This window comes from Lutra lutra, chromosome 7 (assembly GCF_902655055.1).
Source record: "Lutra lutra chromosome 7, mLutLut1.2, whole genome shotgun sequence".
Taxonomy (NCBI): domain Eukaryota; kingdom Metazoa; phylum Chordata; class Mammalia; order Carnivora; family Mustelidae; genus Lutra; species Lutra lutra.
Window position 1 is genome coordinate 9,618,794 of NC_062284.1, and position 24,608 is coordinate 9,643,401.

At 41.8% G+C, this 24,608-nt stretch overlaps 2 long non-coding RNA genes across 3 annotated transcripts in view; one reads left to right on the plus strand and one right to left on the minus strand.

The window, feature by feature from the left end:
- LOC125105397 (uncharacterized) overlaps nucleotides 1-18,406 on the plus strand; it is a 45,093-nt gene extending 26,687 nt beyond the window's left edge. Inside the window, exon 3 of the long non-coding RNA XR_007128887.1 lies at nucleotides 17,322-18,406. This is a non-coding gene — a long non-coding RNA (uncharacterized LOC125105397). The remainder of the gene's footprint in view (nucleotides 1-17,321) is intronic.
- Nucleotides 15,106-18,934, minus strand: LOC125105398 (uncharacterized). Of its 2 annotated transcripts, none has more exons than XR_007128889.1 (3): nucleotides 18,903-18,934; nucleotides 15,823-15,950; nucleotides 15,106-15,566 (listed from the first exon to the last, which is right to left on the minus strand). It is a non-coding gene; the product is annotated as an uncharacterized LOC125105398 (long non-coding RNA). The 2 variants fall into 2 exon arrangements; XR_007128888.1 differs by lacking the exon at nucleotides 18,903-18,934 and adding an exon at nucleotides 16,228-16,487.
- Between the last annotated feature and the right edge of the window lie 5,674 nt (nucleotides 18,935-24,608).

Genomic DNA, 24,608 nt, shown 5'->3' on the forward strand with positions numbered 1-24,608 from the left:
TTAACACATGGTATCACCTTGCTAATTTGGATCCATTTTTTAATGTTTGAAATTAAGAAATGAAGAATCAAAGATATAGGGACGCCTGGGTCGCTTAGTTGGTTAAGGCACTGCCTTCGGCTCAGGTCATGATCCCAGGGTCCTGGGATTGAGTCCCGCATAGTGCTCCTTGTCCAGCAGGGAGCCTGCTTCTCTCTCTGCCTTTGCCTGCCACTCTGCCTGCTTGTGCTCTCTCTATGACAAATAAATAAGTACAATCTTTAAAAAAATCTTTTAAAAAAAAGAAAGATATAGATGGATTCTTTCACTGAGGATGTAGAAAGCTAGAAGCGTCACTCCTGTTTAACAAGAAAATCCAGATAAACTACAAAATCATAAGCTTTTTTTGAACTCATTACAGAATTGAGGCCGGAGGGTGATGAAGTAGACTGAAATCCAAGGAAAGACAGTCGTCTCCAAGGAGAGACAGGAGATAAGCACTAAGCTTCCCTTTGGCAGAACCTGGGAGAAAGAAACACTGGTACCATACTAGTCAAGAAGAAGTCAACTAAAATTTTTGATGAATTTCTAAAGGCTGAATGGAAGTTACTGTGACAGTATAGACATCTTGGGGGCCCCGAACACAAGGGAAGTTCACACGCTCCATGCTTCACATGCGCCTCTGTTGCATGCTCACAAGGAAAGATTGAGGCAAGAAGGGAGACCAGAAAACGTTTACCTAGATGTGTAGACCTCAAGGAGATTCGTCACCACAGCAGGAGTCTTTTCCCCTGAGGAACTAAAGCTGTAAGCTGTTGAAGGAGGAATGTTCACCCACAGAAGCACAGGTGGGAACCCATGGTGGCTGGGGGGAAAAATAAAAGAAAAAAAATTGATTTTTATCTCAGGGAAAGAGGTAGAAAAGTTCTAAGCAAGAATCCTAGACCGGTATTTTATTTTATTTATTTATTTTTTTAAAGATTTTATTTATTTATTTGTCAGAGAGAGAGAGAGTGAGCACAGGCAGACAGAGTGGCAGAGGGAGAAGCAGGCTCCCTGCAGAGCAAGGAGCCCAATGTGGGACTTGATCCCAGGATGCTGGGATCATGACCTGAGCCGAAGGCAGCCACTTAACCAACTGAGCCCCCCAGGCATCCCCAGTATTTTAGTGGTCTCCTACTGGTAGGGAAGGGGCAGGACGCTATCTCTGGAAGAAGACCTTCTAAAGGGATAAGGCAGAGTTTGGCTGCCATGTGGAGGAAGGACAGGATCACTAAGGAAGTTCATACCTGAGACACAGGCACACACGGATTTCCAGAACAACACAGAATTTCCCCTTTACCCCCTTCTCACACCATTCAGTGTAGCAAGCACTGAGAACCAAGAAACAGCACTTCCCACTGGGGTGGGAACAACAGTATGGAAGGAGATCCCCTGTGTGGTGTGTTGGAACAAAAATATCAAGAGAAACCCTCTAACATCCAATATCCAGCCCCTCCACTAAGCACATGGTAACCCTAAGGGAATCTGAAGCTAGGGGTGTGCTGAAAGGAACCACAGCAAAAAACAAAACTCCAACCCTATTCAGTTTCTGACTAGGTCAACGTAACCCTCCACACTAATGACCTGCCGAAAGAAGGCATGAGCCCATTCCCAGCATAAATGTTATCCACCTCGGTTGTTACTCTTCTAAACACACTGCCCATTCAATTAAAAATTATAGGATATTCACAGAGGAAAAAAGCCCACTGGGAAAGACAAAGAGGAACAAAACCAACCTCAGAGACTATCCAGGTGTTGGAACTCTCAGGGAGTTTAAAATAACTATTAAAATAACTATGATTAATGTGTTAAAGGCTCTAGTGGAAAATGTGGATGACATGCATGAACAGATGGGGGATTTCAGCAGAAAGATGGGAAATCTAAGAAAATGTCAAATGGAACTGCTAGAAATAAAAAACAAGAAATGGCATCAAGGTATCTTTCTTTGCGATTAGTTTTTTTCTTTTTTAAGATTTTATTTATTTATTTGACAGAGATCACAAGTAGGCAGAGAGGCAGGCAGAGGGGCAGGGGCTGGGGGGTGGGGAGAAGGAGGATCCCCGTTGAGCAGAGAACACTCCATCCCAAGACCCTGAGATCATGACCTGAGGGGAAGGCAGAGGCTTTAACCCACAGAGCCACCCAGGTGCCCTTGAGATTAATTTTTTTAAAATTATAAAGTTAAAATTGGTTTAACTACTATATACTATCCCATTGGTTTATTTATCCATTTCCCAAATGACGGAAAAATAGGTTTAACTTATAATATTATAAACACTGCTGCAATCAGTACTTTTACATATCTTGTGAACATGTGACTTCCATAATTTGTTCCTCAGCATGTAATTCTGAGTTGAAAATAATCAATTTTCACTGTTACAAAGTACTGTCAGATTGTTCATCAAGGCAACTGAACTGATTTTACACTTCTGCTAGCAATGAATAACACCTCTTTCTTTTTGACACTTTTGGCATAATTTGGTTCTTAGAACTTTTTTACATAACTTTCAGTTCTTAGAACTTTTTGGCATAATTTGGCAACAATTAGGATCTAATAATACTAAGTGTTACATTAGTAATACTACTACTACTAATAATAACACTAATAATACTAAGAGTTACACTTAGTATTAGACCCTAATTGTTGCCAAATTATGGGTGTCAAATTAATGTTTTAATGTTGTTTTAGATTTCATTTCTCCTGAATATCTTTTTTAAAAAAGTTTATTTATTTTAATAATCTCTACAACCAACATGGGGCTTGAACTCACAACCTTAAGATCGAGAGTCCCAAGTTCTTCCGACTGATCCTGCCAGGTGCCCCTCCCCTGAACATCCTTTTATATGTTCATTGGATATTTTTGTTTCTTTAAATTCCCTAATCATATTCTTTGTTCATCTTAATGAGATTGTCTTTTAAAAATGTTTGTAATATATATTTATCCTAGTTGATTAATCTCTGTTGATTATATGCTTATTGTGGGTGTCCTTTTCTTTTTGTTATGGACCTCTTTTTTCGTCCTGAGGTTTTAATAGTAATTTACAAAATTTAACCTTTATGGGTTTTTTTTTTGTGTGTGTGTCTTATGAATTACTCTCCGACGTGGTATTATAAAATTACATTCTCTTATATTTTCTTCCAAAAGTGCTAGAAATACTGTTTTTCACATTTCAATTTGTTTTATGTGAGGTGGGGTTTAATTTATCACTTTCTTCATGACGTCAATTGTCCCAGCAGTATATTCTAAATTGTGTTTTCTTTCCCCGGTGGTTTTAAATGCCACTGCTCTTGAGTTCTAAGTTACCATTTATATGCGAGTGGGTCTGTTTCCAGGCTTCTTATTTTGCCAGAGGTGTCTGGCCTCACACTGTGAGTCAGCTGTGAGAACTGGGGTTTTGAGGAACTTCTATTCTCAAGGAACATACTGAACGTAGACACAGAGACCCAGACAGATCACTTCCCAAACACTTCAGATTGTCCCTCTCACTAAGTACAATATGCAAATTACCCCGCTGGAGTTGTGAGTATGACTACGTGATTTGGGGGGAAAAGGTAAAGGGAACTGGAGCCTCTCCTATATCCTCTCCCTATGTCCCTCTCCCTATTTTCCTCTATCTTTATTGGAATTATTGAAATTTTCACTATGGCATAGCTTATCAAAAATTAAATCATCTGATGGAAGAGGCAACATTTAGCAGAGTAGGAAATAGGTTTAAGGAAATGTAACTTCTTCCTTTATTTTTTTTCTCACAGGATAATAGGATGGGAGACTAGTAGAAATCTTTGAGATCATTGGTACAGCTCTCCTGTTTTCTAAATGGGTAGAGATGCCCGGGACAGTTCGTGTTTATACCATTTGTTTCAGAATGATAATCAATGGAAACTTCTTTCATTATCAGAATGTCTTGGTTTGGATAACACATTTTATGACCACTTTACTGATGAGAACACAGATTCCTAGAAGCTAAAGGATTTTGTTTTAAAACTTGTTTTATTAGTCACAAAGGGATACTGTTGATAACAGATTTCCCTAAGCTTTCCCCTAGGAAATACATCTAACTGTAAGTATATTTAACATTTTTTCTCAGCAAGTATGATGTGAATTTGAGATCTTGACTAACAATATGCCTGAGAAACCACTTAATGTTTAATTGGTTTGAAGATGCGACACCTGGGTGACTCTGTCAGTTAGGCCACTGCCTTCGGCTCAGGTCATGATCCCAGGGTCCTGGGATTGAGTCCCACATCGGGCTCCTTGCTCAGCAGGGAGCCTGCTTCTCTCTCTACTTCTGCCTGCCACTCTGCCTGCTTGTGCTCTCTCTCTCTCTCTGATGAATAAATAAATAAAATCTTTAAGATGGTTATGTTTCTTTAAAAAAAATAATTGGTTTGAAGACACAAAATGGGGTGACTGAATGGTTGGACAAAGCTAAACTCAACACTATGGGCTAAGTCATTTCCATAAATCATACAGACATTGGAGGTGGTGTCATAGGGGCCAAACTTCAACTCCTTTGACTGTTTATTGCTCTTCCTTTATTGGTTTTCCTTTACCTATACTGTAAGGTATGGAAAAATGCTGAACTGAACTAATATATCCCCCCATCTTCTATTACAAATGTATAGAAATGCGGGATAAACCATCTATATGCAGTTTATATATGTGTGTAAAGACTTTTTTATATGTAGTTTATTCAGCATTTATGTACATACACACAAATATACATAAATATAAACTACACATATATAATTCATATATCTGAGTACATATAATTCACAAAAACACATTTATATTTATAAGAGAATAAAGGTTAAAAAAAAAAGAATAAAGGTGAAGAATGATTTCATCTGAAGAACCAAAAATTCACTTAAGCAGAAAGGAATATGTTGGTAAATCTAACCCCATAAATTAAGATTTTTCTATTTATCCAAAGACAATATTAAGAGAGTGAAAATACATGCTATGGAGTGGAGAAAGATATATGCTGCACACCCAACTGACAAATGAATTATATTCAATAGAAAAAGTCAACTAAAGTGCTGAACAGGGACTTTGGTAAAGAGGAAGCCAAGCATATTCTCTCTCTCCCCCGGAACTAAAGGTGAATCTCAGTGATGGGAGATATACACGTTGAGCATGCTATTCTTTTAACTTCTTGAAAATTTGAAAATAAAACATTGGGAAAAATAAAAACATAGTCAAACTCAAAGAAAAAATAAGATTCCTCGATGACAAAACTGGAGAGAGAACTCCCAAGGGGAGCAGTAAGTGTCACAGCTCCTGTCACAGTGACTTAGGGAAGATCAGATTTTGGTGTGAGCCCCAGGAACTCAGGGCTAGGGATTGAACCCCCTGTAGTGACAGGAAGCATGTGACACAAAGAACTAAAAGTTAACCTCCTGCATATAGCCAGATTGCATGAAATGGCTGCTTTCTCCAAAAAAGTGGACTAGAAAACTCTCCCTAGTATCCCAAGAAAGCAGTAAGAAAGCTTGTCTCAGCCTGATGTTCTGGGTAAAAAAACAAACATTCTTGTGCTGTATATGAATATTTCCAAATATTCCATTACCTACATTATAGATAGACTGGGTTCAGACAGATGAACTTTCTAAAGCATTCAACAGAAGTAGATTCTCAATTATGCTAAAGGGATACTTTCTTAAGGGGCATGAAATTTCCAGTAAGCATTAAGTCACAATAAAAAAAATAACAGATCGGGGTGCCTGGGTGGCTCAGTGGGTTAAAGCCTCTGCCTTCAGCTCAGGTCATGATCCCAGGGTCCTGGGGTCGAGTCCCCCATCGGGCTCTCTGCTCAGCAGGGAGCCTGCTTCCCCTCCTTCTCTCTGTCTGCCTCTCTGCCTGCTTGTGATCTCTGTCTGTCAAATAAATAAATAAAAATCTTAAAAAAAAAAAACAAAACAGATCATGGGGCACCTGGGTGTCTCAGTTGGTTAAGTGTCTGACTCTTGATTTCAGCTCAGGTCATGATCTCAGGGTCCTGGGATGGAGCCCTGCAGTGGGCTTCATATTCAGCCAACAGTCTGCTCGAGGATTCTCTTTCCTTCTTCCCCCGTCCCTCCCCCAACTCACACACACTCTCTCTCAAATAAATAAATTAAAACAAACAAACAAACAAACAAACAAACAAACAGTTCATGTGAGGAAACCATCCACACGAAGAAGGATTAGCACCTTCAGGACTTAAAATTGTATAATAATGTGAGAAAGGTGATAACATAAGAATCCATAAAGCAATCAGACTTTAGAAAAAGAGACCATGGTGGGAGAAGAGGATACTCTAAGAAGAGCAAAAAGATAGATTTGGAAATAAGCAAATTAAACATTTAACAATTAAAAAAAGTCATTGGAATTAGAAAAAAAAAACACCTCTGTGGATGGAATAAAGAGCAGGTTACACAGGTCTGATGAAATAATTAGTGACATGGAAATTTGTTCTGAGGAAATTACCCAGAATGCCAGACAGATTATGAGATGGGAAAAATTAAAGACATTTTGTTGGGTGGGAGTAGAATGACCATGGAATGAGGCAGGCCGACATAAGTCCAACTGAAGTTCCAGAAGGAGAGAAGAGAAAAAACTGGGAAAAGCCATATTTAAAAAAGAGAATGGCTGAAGGCACCTGGGTGGCTTAGTCGGTTAAGTGTCTGCCTTCAGATCAAGTCATGATCCCAGAGTCCTAGGATCAAGTCCTGCATTGGGCTCTCTGCTTCATGGGAGCCTGCTTCTCCCTCTGCCTCTCTCTCTTTCTGTGTCTCCTAAATAAATAAGTAAATAAAATCTTTTAAAAAATTAAAAAAAAAAAAGAGAATGGCCGAGAATTTTCCAGAAGAAAAGACATGTCTACCTGGATGTGAATGTGAGATTCTTTTTAGTTTCAGCTGGACCAAGAGATTGAGCACAATTCAACAGGTGACAAGTGTGACCCAGATTTAAAAGTTTGTTTCTTGGTCACAAATGCAGGACGCACTAGTAGATTGTAGAACTGGTTTGACAATATGAGTCAGTAACCCACTTTTGACCTATAGAGGACATTAAAGATGAAGAGGCTTAGAGAGGGCGTTTCCTTTTTCTTTTTTCTTTTCTTTTCTTTCCTTTCTTTTCCTTTTCTCCTTCTCCTCCTCCTCCTCCTCCTTCTTCTTCTTCTTTTTTATGACCCAGTGTCATTAACTTTATTTATTTTTTAAAATTTTATTTTATTTTTTTCAGTGTTCTAAGATTCATTGTTTATGCACCACACACAGTGCTCCATGCAATACGTGCCCTCCTTAATACCCACCACCAGGCTCACTCATCCCTCCATCCCCCTCCCTTCAAGAGAATTACTGACATGCTATGTTTTCTCAAACATTTGTGGAGGAGGAGCAGGAGGAGGCTCCCCTCTCATTTCCAACCAAGAGAAAGTGACTTCAGTAGTACTGCTTGGCAAGCCTGACATGTGTTTCCTGAATTTGGAGGATCCTAGGAAAGATACATTCCTGAAAAATCTAAAATCAAGAGGCATGGTAGAGCCATTCCTCTCCTGAGTGACAAGTGGTGGTTACATTATTAGGACAGAGCTGCACCTTCATTAAATGTGGGCAAAGATGTCTTCTTTCCAAGCTGTGGAGGGGGAAGATATGAATTGGAATACACTTACAGTTTTGAATTCATATTGGACTAGCCCCAAATTATGCAATCGTTAGGTTATGATCTAAGCTTTCATATTAGAAAGAGGAAGGAGATGCAGAGAAAGTCTGAAGGGACTGAAGGAACCAAGTTAGCTTTTTCTTGTATCCTTTTTGGGTCTAGCTTAATGAACACGGTAGTTAAATATGAAACCTTCAGAGATGACTGGGCTGCTCAGTTGGCTAAGAATCTGCCTTCGGCTCACGTCATGATCCCAGGGTCCTGGGACTGAATCTCACCTTGGGCTCCCTGCTCAGTGGGGAGCCTGCTTCTCCCTTTGTCCCTCCCCCGTGCTTGTGTGCTCTCTCTCTCTGTCAAATAAATAAAATCTTAAAAAAAAATAAATATGAACCTTCAAATTGTGAAATTACATAGATCACAGTTAATATAAAACCCATTTGTATTTATTGCCCATTTTAGTAATGTCATGAAGAGAAAAAGCTTCCCCTCTTTGGAATAAAAGAAATTCCAAATGTGATGCTCTGAGAGGGACACATGGCTGATATGATATGCCCAGGCAAGGATGTAGAACCTGAATCTAATGAAGAAACATTAGAGAAACCCCAAATGAGGAACATTCTATTTAAAAATTGGGGAGGGTTATGTAGTAAAATGGTCAGTGTGAAAGCTGTGTAGAGAGTCTGGAGTCATGAAGCCTAAAGATACATGGCAGCTAGATCAATACCTAAGACTAGTTTGGATTGTGTACTTAGGGGATGGGGAAGATGATGTTACAAAGGACGTTACTGGATCAACTGAAGAAGTCAGAATAAGAAGGAAAGATTAAATACAACGTATCATTCTTAAATTAACTAACATTGATAACTATACTGTGGGCTGTGTAAGGAAATGTAGGCTAAAATGTAGACTAAAGGAAATGTAGACTAAAATATTTAGGGGTAAAAAGTATGAGATGCATGACTTATCTTTAAATGATTTGGAAAAAAATTGTGTGTGGGGGTGGAGAGAACAAATAAAGCAAATGGAGTAACAGGTTAATAGTGAATTTAGGTAAATGGTACCTGAATATTCTTGTACTACCTTTATTTTGCAAATTTTCTTTAAATTTGAAACTATTTTCAAATATTCAAAAAACAAACACAAACAACAACAGACAAATAAATAAGGAACCAGAGAGACAAATTGCCCACAGCAGAGATGATGCCAAGGACAACAGAATTCTTCAGAGCAACGGTAGAGGCCAGAAGCAATAGAATTGTTATTTTCAAACTGCTTAAGGAATGCAACCTTCTGTCTTTAGTGATTTTTATCCTAGCTAAACTATCATTCGGGGGTGAGGGTCATTTAAAAATAGTGAAAAAAATAAAAATACTTAGATAATGATTTTTAAATTTTTATTTATGAGTCATCTCTACACCCAACATGGGGTTCGAACTCAAGTCCCCGAGATCAAGAGTCACAGCCTCCCCTGACTGAGCCAGCCAAGTGCCTTCAAAATACTCAGCTAATGATTAAAACCATTACTCACTGTTTCTTGCTGAAAGAGCCACCAAAGGGTTTGCTTCAAGGAGAAGGAAATATATTTCAAAAGAAAGGAGGGGGATGCAAGTATACAAAGATGAGCAAAGTGGTTAGTGAATGTGAGTAAATCTAAAACTTTGACTAAAAACTAACTATTGAATGATCACATTTTTATGGTTAAAGATGGGGAACTAAAATTTTAGATAGCAATAACATGGAAGGTGGGAGAGGATGATCCACAGTTAAAACACTTTAATATCCTAACATTTTCTTTATGGCAACCATGCATGTGAATGACTTAAGATAAATGAAAAGAAGAGAAACAGAATCTAATTTCTTAGATGGTTAGAGGAAACAGCTAACAAAGACAACATGATACTTTCTTTCCCCTGAAAAAGGGTAGGAAAGGAAAAGTATAAGTAGAAAAAAAAAAACTACAAAATAAGAATGATGGAAATAAATTCAAATATATTGGTAATCACAAGAAATGTAAATATTCATGGGTTGGAAAACCACACCGAAGTCAAAACAAACTAACCAGATCTGTGTGTATCAACAGCCATCTCAGAAACATTGTACCTGGTATACTAAACAAGATTCTAAAGGATAGACACTGTTTGGGACCACTTTGTAAAATAGAAAAAGACAGAAAACAATGTTACTTATTGTTCATGGATACAAATACACGTGGCAGAATAGGGAATGGAGCTTCCAATTTAGTGATTTCTTCAGGAGAAGATGGGAGATGGAGGAAAGGGAGGAAGATAACTTATTTGCACTTTTTCCCCCCTTAAAAGAACAATAATTCTGAAGTAGTCATGATAAACAGTTAGTGTGATGTATTTCGGTGGTGGAATGTGGGTGTCTGTTATATCAATTTCTGGACTTCTCTCTATATTTAAAATAATAATGGACCCCCCCCTACCCCCACAAAACCTCTATATTTTCTGCTTAGTTCCATTTTCCTAAGGTCATAGGGAAGATACATTTCCTCTCATGGATGTGGGTTTAGGTGAGGATGTGGGTTATTTGTTTCCCTCCCCTCCCAGCTTCATGCTCTGCCCTGCGGGGCCCCGTGGACTGCAGGACCCAGGCTTCCTTATCAGCCTGCTTGCAGGTTTGGCCAGTGGGAGGCACAAGGGGGAGATTGGAGGTTGCGATAAAGAGAGGTCTGGAAATTTCTTCCCCGCTGTCTTCCGGCTTTGGCATCCTGTGGCTATAGTTGCCTCCTTCCTCCATAAGCCCAACTCCACCAAACAGCCTTTCCTCCAGGGTTCCTGCTCCCACTGGGCTCTACTGATATTATTTCCTGCTCCTGTCTCAACAGGAGCCTAGGGGGTGGTGACCAATTCTCACCTTTGTTCCTCTCTGGATGCCTTACCATAATACCTTGTTTGTCCCTTTAACCGTATTGGAAACTCAGAACAATACCTGCATTAAAATTTTTGGTTTTTGTTTTTTGTTTTTTTTAAAGATTTATTTATTTATTTATTTGACAGACAGAGATCACAAGTAGGCAGAGAGGCAGAGAGAGAGAGGAGGAAGCAGGCTCCCCGCCGAGCAGAGAGCCCGACGCGGGGCTCGATCCCAGGACCCTGGGATCATGACCTGAGCCGAAGGCAGCGGCTTTAACCCACTGAGCCACCCAGGCGCCCCGAAATTTTTGTGTTTTAATCACCTGGGATGACACAAGAAGATACTGTGAAAAATCAAAAGTGACTTTTATTTTTTATTTTACCTAATTTCTTTGCCGTGGATGAAAAGATCGGTAAGGGGACCTCCATGTCCCAGCCTATCGGCACTCTCTGAGCACGATGAAAAGGGATTATGGCTGACTATGTCAGAAGACCTACACAGGCGTCAAAGGTCTTATGATTCTTTGAATGGTATCAGTTGTGTTTTATGATTTCTACTCAATGAATTTTGATGGAGTGCTACTCTGTCCCAAGAATGGTCCCAGGGACTGGGGATACGTTGTTGAGCAAGAGGCAGTAGTCTTTGTCCTCAAGGAGCTTCAGTAGACAGGGAAAGGAAGGCAAACTTGGTACAAAGAGGCACATTAAATTCTAGGAAGATGGAAGTAGTGAGTGGTTGGGGTACCCGGGAGGGTCTCGTCCCACCCAGTCTTGTACCATAAGAGATAGCTTCCCAAAGGAAATAACATTTAATCTGAAACCTGACATTTACATACTAGGGGACCAGGTTAAGGAGAACAGCCAGTGGGAGAGAATGAGGTTTAGTTTTTAGTTTTAAGGTATTCTAGGCAGAGAGAAAAACAACTTGGGCAAAGATCAGCAGGGGATAAAAAGCATTTGGGAACTTGAAAGCATATCTCTTGGATTAATGTATAGATTGCAGGAGAGAGAGAGAGAGTTGAGGCAGGGGAGGAAAGCAGAGGGCAGATCACAAAAAGCCTTTTGCGTAAATTTAAGGATATGCATGTTATTATGAGATCAGTGAGAGCTGTTAAATCTTTTTTAAAGTTGGTGGTATATATATCATAATGATATTTGCATTCAAGAAAGATTACCCTGAGGATGAACTTGAGATAAATAGAACTAGAGGGAGTTATCTTAGGTCTCTGGAGTAATCCAGGCCAGAGATGATGAGCTGGGCTTGAGGCAGTGGGGCTGGACAGAGTGGATGCAGCAGGAAGGATGGCTAATGCAGGCCACCTGAACCCATCCTGTCACATTTAGGCAATTGGTGTCATTATTTTGCCCTTAATAACAATATGTTATATAACATATCTATTACATATATAATATATTTTAAGGTTTATTTATTTTTGTGGGGAGGGGCTAAGGTAGAGTCTTAAGCGGACTGTGTCCTGGGCATGAAGCCCTACAAGCGGCTTGATCTCACTACTCTGAGATCACGACCTGAGCCCAAACCAAGAGTCAAATGTTTACATGATTGTGCCACCCAGGTGCCCCAGGCAGGGGATATTTTGTATCCATCTCCGTGTCTCCAGTACCATGGGGGTGCTCAGGGAATGAACGTTCTTGACTAAGTGGATCTCTGGGACAGGGTATTTTTGGTGCAGTGGTTTCCCTCATGACTTCCAGACTCAACTAGGGAAGTTCAATGATGACTGTGAAGTCATTGTCTACAGCTATTTCAGAAGCACAGGAGGGCATGCGTGCTTTAACTTGGTTCACCGTGAGCTTGAAACGCGCAGGCTGTTTTTCCCTGACTCCGTTCTCTTGTGCCATCTGCTGGGGTGAGCATCTCACGGCATCCCGGAGCAAGGTAACCAATGAAGACGGACCTGAAAGCTTTGCGGGAGAAACAGCAGACAATCCCCGGGGCGGGCGTACAATTTCATTGCAGAGACAAGTGTCGTGCCCTGACTATTGTCCATTTTGCTGCTCACCTTGAATGTTTTCCCAAGACAAATACCCTTTTCTACTGGTTTTCATACAGATGCTCCTTCAGGGTTGGCAACAACCCTAAGATGCCAGCCATTATTATCACTGGCTGTGGAATGAGGGCAGAGAAACACGGAGATTTAAATGAAATGCCATTTCCAAGCTGCGGACAAGTGGCCGAGTCAGCCCTGAAGCCTGCTTTACTCCTCAATGCACACTTGACTCACAAAACATTTCAAACACAATAGGAGAGAGGTCAAGAGGGGCAAAGATAAGCTGCTTAGCCGAGGCATGGACAGGGCTGGCGTGGCATGGAGAAGCTGGCAGCTTCTCGGTCTTGTGTGATTCAAATGCTGAGTGTTGGTGCGGGGGTTCCTGGGGGAGGGAACAGCAGGACCAATTCTCCTGCACTGTATGTTCTCCAGTGACAAGTCAAGGCGATGTCCCCAAGGGACACATTTTTCTAGTTCTATGCAAATGGATAGTATTTGCACCAAGATGGTACCTATAACCTTCGGTGGACATTGCCATACAGAATAGATATTGCCATTTTTGTTAACGTATGTGGTGAAAACAAAGTAACCAGCACACCATCCTTCTCTCGTGGAAACCTGTTATTCTTCTATAAATACATACTTGTGTAAATCCACAGATATACTGTTGGTGTTAGAAAAATTCAAACATTCAAGGAAAGTGAAAATTCTCCCCTGCTTCCCCCAAAGATACCGCTGTCAGTGGGATGCTTCCAGATCTTTTCTATGTGTTCACACACACATGGTTCCTATGGGAATGTGGGATATGGTTTAGTGTTTTGTCCCCCTATAGGAAAGATGTTTTGCTGGAATGCCCTGTCCTGGCTTTCCGAGGGGCTCAGCCTCTCCTGACACATTGGGGTGTGCGGTTGGGTTTGTTCGAGGCCCCTCCTTGGATGTCCCACCTAACTGCCTAGTGACAGCTATCCTCTGCCCAGCCCTGGTCCCCCCCACATCACGTCTCCAGGCTGGCAGCTCTCTACAGCTCACACCCAGCTTTCTTTCTTTTTTATTGTGGTAAGATAGACATCACATAAAATTTTATTATTTTAACCACTTTTAGGCATGTCGTTCAGTGGCATTGAGGACATTCATGTGTAACTATGTAACTGTGTATCAACACAACCGATCTCCAGAACGTTCTCATCTTCCCCAGCTTTGCACCCATGAAACACTAGCTCCCCATTCCCCTTCCTTCAGCCCCTGGCAACCACCTTCTCTATGAATTGGACGACCCCAGGTAGCTCATGTAAATGGAATCATATGGGATTTGTCCTTGTGATTGGCTTATTTGGCTTCTAGTGTCCTCAAGGTTTAGCCACGCGGGAGCCTGTGTCAGAATTCCTTCCCATTTTAAGGCTGAGTAATAGTCCATTGTATGAATAGGCCATGTTTTGTTTATCCGTAAGTTCATCCACTAATGGACATTTGGGTGTTTCCTCTTCTCAGCTATTGGGAATAAAGCCGCTATGGGCGTGGGTGTGCAAACACCTGTTTGAGTCCCTGCTTTCGGTTCTTGTGGACCTTTGCCCAAAATTGATGCAAAAGTTTTCTGAGCACATTTTAGGCTGGTGTTTCCTTCTTCGGTTGGATGCCTCCTGCTTTTCAGGTATTTACCATAGTTACATACCCACAGAAGGCGGTTCTCTTTGCTTTCTAGGATAGCTATGGGTTTCAACACATATTTTTCCAGTTCTGAAGATTTTGGGCAGGAGAGGCTATTCTCAAACTCCCACACTTCCAGACTCATTGAGAAGTCCACGCCGCCCCTCCCCCCACCCTGTAAATCCTCCCTGATCTGTCCCGGGGTGGGGTGGGGGTGTACACTGAGCTCCGGTCTCCCTTACCCGGCTTTAGTGCTTTCTTGTTATTATTTGTTTACAGCTCCATCTTACAATACCGTGAACTCCGTGAGGGAGAAGACTGTTTCTTTCTAATCTTTAGTTGAGTCTTTGTTCTCGCTTTTGAAGTAATCTCTACACCCAACATGGGGCTTGAACTCATGAACCTGAGATCAAGAGTCCTGTGTCTACCGACTGAGCCAGCCAGGCGCCCCTGTTTCTTTTTTATCTTTAATCTGCAACATTGTATCGAGTGGTTGGGGTCTATTTAAACAGTTTTTAAAAAATTAATTAAAAATATCTTTAATAATCACACACAGTTTAAACAATCAAACAACAAATGAAAGGTTTTATAAGCCTTAACTCACTGGCTTCTCATCTTGGTACTAATCTTCAGAAGGAAACAACTCTATTTCAATTTTCAGTTCTCTTGAGTATTAATCTGCTTCTCTAAATAATATTCTTTTTTTTTTTAAGATTTTATTTATTATTTATTTGACAGAGAGAGATCACAAGTAGACAGAGAGGCAGGCAGAGAGAGAGAGGGAAGCAGGCTCCCTGTCGAGCAGAGAGCCCGATGCGGGACTCGATCCCAGGACCCTGAGATCATGACCTGAGCCGAAGGCAGTGGCTTAACCCACTGAGCCACCCAGGCGCCCTCTAAATAATATTCTTGTACCATGACACCATCAGTCCTACAGAGTATTTTCTATTGGTTTCTTCTTTGATAGAATTTTGTTTATCTATAAGAGGATTTAGTTCACCTCTACCATCACCCACCTTTCTGTGCCCACTGGTTTCAGTCCTTCATCCTTCCCTACCTCTTTGTCCATTGCCATGTGGCTTTGCAGACCCTCCCTGCTCCACGACTCACCCTTTGACTGTGGGCTCAGCTACGTGACACCCTTTGGATAATGGGATGTTCTTAGACAAGATGCAGTAAGGGATTAGAAAAGTGCTTGTATGGTAGGGTCTGCTGTCTTGTATCTCTGCTGTTACCTGGTGAGCCAGCTGGTCTCTGGAGAAGGATAAGAGATGTGGGGCAAAGCTGTTTCGGTTGACTCATTGGCCCAGGGGGGAAGCAAAGCCATTTAGCCAGACTCAGCCTAGATCAGCTGAACTCCAGTTCATCTGCAGATGGAGAAGTGAAAATAAATGACTGTTGTATTAAGCTGCTGAGTTTTGGGGGTAATTTGTCACATAGCGATAGCTAACCAATACAAACATGCCCTCTTCCCTGCTGCCTCCCCCTTCTCCAGTTATATCCTCATTTTGATTCCTCTGCTATTGCTATTTTAACCTGTTTCATTCCATTAATTGTTGATGGGATCGCTTCTCTCCCCATATTACCGTAAGTTTATTCTCACTCCTCTTCCCCAGCACTCACCACTTTCTGACTCCTGGCGTCCATCAACCACACTTCGGCTTTTACACTGTGAGGTTTACGTTCATTAACAGGTTGTCTGTAACAGAAATTTGGGGTACTTGCTGCTTCCTAAGTCCATCCTTACGTATCTGTGGAGGAGAATTGGGAAAAGATTATTTTATTTTAGTTTTTATTTATTTATTTATTTTAGATTTCATTTATTTGTTTGACAGACAGAGATCACAAGTAGGCAGAGAGGCAGGCAGAGAGAGAGGAGGAAGCAGGCTCCTTGCTGAGCAGAGAGCCCGATGCGGGGCTTGATCCCAGGACCCTGGGACCATGACCCAAGCCAAAGGCAGAGTCCTCAACCCACTGAACCACCCAGGTGCCCTGGGAAAAGATTATTTTAGAGAGAAAATCCACAACTTCCTATGAACTAGTTTAGCATGTCTTCCTTCTCTGCAACCTCACGATCCCAGATTAATACACCTTTAGTCCTGTCAAATCTCCCGAAGACCGAAGTGTGTGAAGAATTAGGAGCAGGGCTGAATGTCAGGATACTTCTTTGCATTGAGTTATGTTGCACTATTAGCGAAGATAATGGAGAATAGAATGTTTCCTGTGTGATATCACATTTCTGTTGTCACACACATTTGTGCTCCCAGCAGATGGCTAGGTCATATAAATTCAATGTAACAATCATACTTTATGAAGCTCTATTTTAATTAATAAGAATAAATTAAACCAAGTTGGGCATCGTGCCCAGGAAATCTGTATGACATAACTGTAAGAATACTGTCCATGGGTCCCTTTGACAACTGCTTTTTACCAGTCACAATGAGAAACTGGAGGTGAAAATGGGTAGGTGTTTTGTAAGATTTGGACTGGACATGATGATGTGAGAAACTGGAAGTCTCAATTTGTGGGAATGCTATCCTTTGTTGAATCTTTCCGATCTTTCTTGACCCCTCTGCACCTAGAGGGGGCAGAGAATGTAAGAAGGGTCATCTTTCTTCCCTCCCAGGATGCTGGCTTCTTTTTTTTTGACCTCTGGAATTTTACCACATCTTGGCACAAAGTAAATGTGAGTAAGTTCCTTAATTTCTCTTAGTTTCCTCAAATGATGAAAATAAAGGCACACCTAAGTTCTGCTGTGAAGGGTAAATCAGCTTGATATACATATTTATTTTATTATTTAACGTAAGTCATTCTAGTATCCTGTCCTACTTAGAGTGAGAATGTGCTTTTTATTTTCCTGCTATCGTCTTGCCTGTGATATCACCCAGCAGGGGTACTCCATGATTCCTGGCTGCTATCATCTCCAGCAGAGAAAATGGGAAAACCAGTGTCCAGGATTTGGGGCTGCTGTTGCTGGTCCTGCCACACGGTGTCGCTGTGGAAGCAGACAACAATGCCACGGGGTGCCATCCTCCTGGTCCAAGCCCAGGGATGTTAGGGAAAGCGGCAAGCACCTCTGTAGAATGCAGTGATCTGAGAGCAGCTCCTGTATCTCATTTCAGAATTCTGGAGAGATCAAGTTTAAGTACTTGGATGGAAGCAAACCTGTAGGATAATTGTGCATGCAGAAGACAGCTTCAGCCTTGTACACCCTGCCCATACCTGGGGCTCAGTCTTGTTGCCTTGTTTACTTCTCAGATCTTTGAGCGATGCATCCAGAAGCTCTATGATAGATGGCTTCTTTGCATATGGACCATTACCACCATGTTCAAGTAATTAGTATCTTCTCCCTGGCAACATTGACTAGCAGGTTCCTGGTACAAAGAGGTTCTTGGAGGAGACCCAGCTGGGACCCAAGTTTGGAACACCCAACCTCCTTTGGGCACATCTCTGCACTGATTAGCTCCTTGGGCCAGCTGCTTCTGCCCACACTCATGCAGAGGGAGCCAGAGTTAGGAGGCAGACAGTGCTGAAGAAATGCTGGAAGAGTATCAGTTGCTGACTCTTGTCACTAAAGTCAGCTCTCAGGTCTTTAAATGTATCGAGGGCGCCTGCCATGGGAAAGACATTCACAAAGAGATTCCCAAGATAAATAGTCTCATCCAGAAAGCCCATTGCTAAACAGCATGTACAATAGGATTACATTTCCACTATTTTCCTTTTACACTTCTCTGTTGCCCAAGTTCATTTTGGTAAAGTGTATGCATTACTTTTGCTTGTAGTAGAAGTGATGAAGATTAACAAACACACACTATGCCGCTGGCATATCGGTCAGGAATAGAGCCTTCCATTGAAAGAAGTAGTGGAATACTGTATCATCTTTATAAGGATTGCTTTTGTAGGAATTGGGAAAACTGTGTTATTGAAATAATTTTCAAAGTGATGAACATAAAATAAAATCCATAAGGTCTGTAAGTGTCCAACTGTCAATCTCAGCTCAGTTCTTGATCTTGGGATCATGAGTTCAAGCCCTTGGCTGGACTCCACACTGGGCATGGAACCTACTTAAAAAAAAAAAAAGGATTCTAGGTAGGAGGAGGAGAAAGATGGCAGAAGAGTAGGTGACCTAAATTTCATGGGGTTCCAGGAATTCAGCCAGATAGTTGTCAAACCATTCTGAACACATACAAACTCAACAGGAGATGGAAAAGAAGAAGAGCAGCAATTCTAGGAAGAGAAAAATGACCACTGAGGTGCATGGGTGGCTCAGCTGGTTAAGCAACTGCCTTTGGCTCAGGTCATGATCCTGGAGTCCCAGGATTGAGTCTCACATCAGGATCCCTGCTCAGCAGGGAGTCTGCTTCTCCCTCGGACCCTCCCTCTTCTCATGCATCTCTCTCTCTCTAATAAATAAATAAATAAGATCTTTAAAAAAAAAGGCAATCACTTTCTGGAAGGTAGGACGTGTGGAGAAGTGAATCCTAGGTGACACATGGGAAGAGAGACCGCAAGGGGAGGGGCCGGCTCCCGGCAAGCAGTAGAGCAGCAGAGAACAAAATTGGAACTTTCAGAAGTCTGCTGTAGAGACGGAGTCAAGGAGGGGGCTGTCCGCTCGGGGTTACCTTAAACCATGATCTGCGGCACAGTCAGGCCACTGCTCTTCCGGGAGGGACCCCACAAGCGGCAGAACTGGGGAGACTCACCTTCCTTCTCTGGGAGGAGTGGCACAGGACCGTCCGGCAGGAATCTGCTGGGTTTGGAGACTCCAGGTGGGGCCGTGAGCCAGAGATAGAAATGCTCGGTCACAGGCTGGGTGAGCTCCGACCTGGCCCGAGCCCAGGGAGACGGGAGGGATTGAGCGCTTTTCTCCGAGGGCGCACTGAGGAGCGGCCGGAGCTCTTGGCTCCTCTGGGCGGAGACTGGGCAGCGCCATCTTCATTCCTGTCCTCTGAGCTCTACGGAAAGCGCTCAGGGAACAAAATCTCCGAGAGTGACCCCGAGCAGATGACTTAGCCCAGCCCCTGGCAAGGACGGTGCAATTCCCCCTCGGGCAAAGACACTCGAGAATCTCTGCAACTGGCCCCTCCCCCAGAAGATCAGCAAGAATATCCAGCCAAGACCAAGCTCACCCATAAATGAGAACTGCGGAACTCCAGAGCCGTAGGGGAAAGCAGCACATAGAATTCATAGCTTTCCCCCCATGATTCTTCAGTCTTTCAAGGTTAAATTTTTTAAATTTTATTTTTTTCTTATTCTATTTTTAAACATTTTCCTCTTTCCTATTTTAACCTCTTTTATCTTATCAATACCTTTTAAAAAATCTTTTTAAATTTTCATGTTACAGTCATATTTTCTCCCTTCATTGTATTTAACCTCATTTTTTGTATACATGTAAGTTTTTCTTTCTTGGGTCCAAGAAGGGTTAAGAGAAAGTCCAAAGATGCTGGCCTTCTTTTTTGCTCAGTTCACTTTTTAAAAATAGGCTTGATTTTTTAGAATAGTTTTATGTTTGTGGGAAAACAGAGGAGGGTACAGAGAATTCTCATATAACCTCTATGTAGCCCCACACACGCATAGCTTCCCCTCTACCCATATTACCCACCAGAGAGTACACTTGTTACAACTGATAATCCTACATTGATAATCACTATCACCCAAAGTCCATAGCTGATGTTAGGGTTCACTCCTGGTGTTAGATATTTTGTGGGTTCGGACATGTGTATAATGACATGTGTCTACCATTCTAGTTTCATACAGAGTAGTTTCACTGCTTTAAAAATCCTTTATGCTCTTCCCACCCTCCCTTAACACCTGGAAACCATTGATACTTTTGCTGTCTTCATAGTTTTGCCTTTTCCAGAATGTCATGTACTTGGAATCATGCCTGTCATGTACTGGAATCAGACCAGTTCAGATTGGCTTCTTTCATTTAGTGATATGCACTCAAGTTCCCTCCATGTCTTTTCATGGCTTGATAGCTCTTTTTTTAAAATTTTCTTTTATTGCTGAACAGTTTTCTATTGTCTGGATGCACCACAATTTACTTAGACAGTTGCCTGCTGAAGCACTCCTTGGCTGCTTCCGAGTTTTGGCAATTATGAATAAAGCTTCTATAAACATCTGTGTGTGGGTTTTTGTGTGAACATGTTTTGAACTCCTTTGGATAAATAAATACCAAGGAGTAGACAGATGCTGGCTTTATGAAGACACTTGGCCCTTGGCTTCTGCATCTGTGAACCTGAGAGCTACAAATACACACACTTTTTTATGACAAAGGGAGGATTCAAATTTGTGTAAATATGAAGTCTACTTAGCTGCATATGTTTTCCGTATTAATTTGGGTGGTATTAGCTTCTGGATCAGATTAACACCAATTCTTAATGGCTTACCACAACAAAAATATATTAATTCCAAGTCCAAACTAGTTAGGAAGCTTTCCACGTGGCAATGCAGAACCCAGGCTCCTTCCCTTGTGTGGCTCTGCCCTCCACTAGATACAGAGTTCTTTTCATTCAATTGACGGTGTGGGGAGAAAGATTATGTGGAAGACATACATATTTCTTTTTTTTAAACTTAAATTCAATTACTTAACATATAACATATTATTAGGTTCAGAGGTAGAGGTCAGCGTTTCATCAGTCTTATATAAAACTCAGTGTTCATTACATCACGTGCCCTCTTTAATGTCCCTCATCTAATTACCACCCCTCTCCATATTTCTTAATGGCTTTGGCTTGCATGAGATAACATAACTTCCGCTCATATCTCCTTGGTGAGTGCAAGTCTTGCCTAGAAGCTGGGCCTGGGGAATGTAGTGCCTACTGGGCAGTCACTTCTCCAAAACAATTCTACTCCATGGAGGGGGTCTTGGAGGGGATCTTCGATGGTCACTCAATTTTATCTAGCACAGGTCTAGTTATGACTCAAGGAAATTATTTTGAATTCTGGAAAGACTGAACAGTTAATCTCCTCAAAGTCACTTTTCAACTAGCAATGAACGACAAGAAAGGGAATTCATTTGGAGGAACCTCAGAGAGAAGGTCAAGATTCGGATACCAGAGCTTTCTGCTTGAAGTTGCACAAACCGTTGATTGACAGACATGCTATCTCCTCAGCAGAGTGGTACACTCGGAAGCATACCCATCCATCAACAAAGTCTTTGGAGTGGTGAAAAGATCCTCCATAGATTGTAAAGTATGTCCAATGTGATATGTATTTCCAAATATTATTATTATAAATGAATACCCTTTTCTGTAAGAAATAGCTACACCTCTAAAACCTGCTGTTGGAATTTTTGATTGGTTCAGCCATTTGGAGAACAAATTGGTGTTGTATCTTCAAATTGTAGATGTGGGTAGCCTGTGACCCAGCAATTCCATCAGTATGGTTGGTAAAGATTGATTTCACAGTCAGCAACCCTGAACACTAAATAGTGCAACCAACTGCATATATAAATGACTCCCAGTGGCTTAATTTTTCCTCAAAATCTGAAGAGCAGGAAAAAATGGACCATCTTTATGAGAGAGAAATCAATTCTTCTGGGACGGTCCTGTGAGTAGCTGAAAATGCAACTGGCAACAGTTTTCTAAATGGTGGAGATCATCATACTGTTTGACTCACAGGATCCTCAAAGCAAGCCTCCCTCAGCTTCCACATTTGGACAGAAAAAGATATCTGTGCCCAGAAGAATCAATGAAGTATTCTCTCTTACAGGTGCATGGGCAGACACATGAGACGGGATCATATACTTTACAGTCACATTTTAGCTAGTTAAAAGCTTTTTAAAAAATTTTTATTTTTAAGTAATCTCTATGGCCAGTGTGAGGTTCGAACTCACAACCCCGAGAGCGAGAGTCCCATGCTCCACTGATGAGCCAGAGAGGTGCCCCCTAGTTTTTTTTTTTTTTTTTAACACTGTATTGATTCAGGGAGAATGGAAACATTATAGAATTTAGCTATTGTAGGATAAGGGGGATTTATAGATAATAACTTGCTTTGCAGAGAGAGTATTCAAGTAACATGATGTAAGCATGGCTTAGTCACTGTAGTGTAGATGGCATGTGTGGAAAATTTTCTTTTAGGGGTGCCTGGGTGGCTCAGCTGGGCAGTTAAACATCCGCCTTCAGTTCAGATCCCCTGGTCCTGGGATCGAGCCCTGCATCAGGCTCCATGCTCCCCCTGCTTGGGCTCTTTCTCCGTGTCAAATAAATAAATAAAATCTTTTTTTTTTAAAGATTTTATTTATTTATTTGACAGACAGAGATCACAAGTAGGCAGAGGCAGGCGGGGTCAGGGAGGGGGTGATGGAGGCTGAGGCTGCTTGCCGAGCAGAGAGCCCGATGCGGGGCTCGATGATCCCAGGACCCTGAGATCATGACCTGAGCCAAAGGCAGAGGCTTTAACCCATCGAGCCACCCAGGTGCCCCTAAAATCTTATTTTTAAAAAAGAAAATTTTCTTTTATATGGTAACTTATCCAAGGAACTATTATCTTCGGAAGATGCTGGAAATAACAAGATGTAGATAAAAGAAAGTAGGTATCGAAGCAAAAAAACCTGTCACCAACTTCATGGGCTAAAGCTCATGCCTTTTACTCACAGTGGTTTCCTAGCCATATCACTCAGAGCTTATTTAATTTTGGGTTTCTGTCTAGTAAGCTTGGCTTCCTGTTTCTTCAAGTAGCATTGCGAGAAGTAACAAATTAGAAGTATGTAGCATGTGTGTGTGTGTGTGTGTGTGAGTGGGTGTGTGTGCATGGATGTAGATGTACTCCTAGAACAGTGGTTCTTTTTCTTTAAAAAAAAATTTTTTTATTGTGTTATGTTAGTCACCATAAAATACCATGAAATAAAATACCATAAAAAATACCATAAAATACCAAAAAATACCATAAAATAAAATACCATAAAAAAGTCATTAGTTTTTGATGCAGCATTCCAAGATTCCCTGTTTATGTATGACACCCAGTTAGAGCAGTGGTTCTTTTTTTTTTTTTTAAATTTTATTCATTTATTTGACAGACAGAGATCACAAGCAGGCAGAGAGGTAGGAAGCAGGCTCTCCGAGGAGCAGAGAGCCCGACGTGGGGCTCGATCCCAGGACCCTGAGATCATGACCTGAGCCGAAGGCAGAGGCTTTAACCCACTGAGCCACCCAGGCGCCCCCTGGAGCAGTGGTTCTTAACTGGGGGCGATTTTTGCCTCTCCCCCAACTAGGAGACATTGGGCGATGTCTGGAGACATTTTTGATCATCAGGACTGGGGAGGAAGGGAGAGTTGTTTCCGGCATCTAGAAGATGATAAATATCCAAAGACACACGAGACAGCCCCTCTCTGCCAACACGAACAAGAATTATCTGCCCCAAAGGTCAGCAGCGCTGCTCTTGAAGCAGCCGCAGGCGGGGCAAGATGTGTGTGGTGACTTAGAACCTGACATTGAGGAAGGAGGCAGAGAAAGGATGAAAACAGGCATAGGAGTTTTAAAAAAATTACATTTACCAAACACGTCAGTGTGGCATGTCAGTGTGGTTTGGCCTGGAGGTCAAGAGCTCTATGCATGTCAATAACCCTGGAGGCTATCTCTGTATCAGAACACTGATAAGGGCTGTTCCAATAATGGTAATACATCCGGTTTAATAAAATAGGGGGTGATCTTTATTACCCGCAGCTAGGCGGGAACGCAGATGGCAAAGACATCGGAGATGAACTAGGGCTGGAGCTAAGGGATTGCTACCCAGCGTACTGGCGACCGACTTTATGTGGAAAAGTACATGCAGTTAGGAGCCCCAGCCCTGTCACTGTGTGACCTTGGACACATCTTAAGTCTTCTGAGTCTCTAGAGGGAAATAAAAGATCTACTATGCTGAATGATGTGGAGATAAAATAAAAATATTTGTGAAGTGCCAAATGGGGCGTCCCTCCAAACCAGATAGGCTTCCAGGACTGGAAGAGGAGAAAGGAGAGCCTAATAGAAACTTCATCTCATCTTGAACCAGATGGTGTGACGCTATTGCTGAATTTCCTTAAGCCAACAGCCAGCTCAGCACTGAAGAACGACCCCGCAGTCCTGATTACTCTTGTTTCTTCAGGCTGGGAAAGCAAAGGAACTCCTCGAGATTTGCATATCATATTAAATTATTTGTATCAGGAAAATTCCACATCAATGGAGCAGTCATACATCCAGGACAAGGTTTAAGCACATCTATGACTGTCCCTCCTTTAACTCCCAGACTTCTGACTGCTTCACTTCAGACAGAACTGGGGCAGTGTCCTGGCATTGCCGCTTACTAACTTACTTTGACTCAACAACTTGTGACTGATTGAGAAGCAAGTTATTTAACTCTCTAAGCCTCAGTGGCTTCACCAGAAGAATGGGAGAGAGTAATAACTCCTATCTTTCAGGGTTACTGTT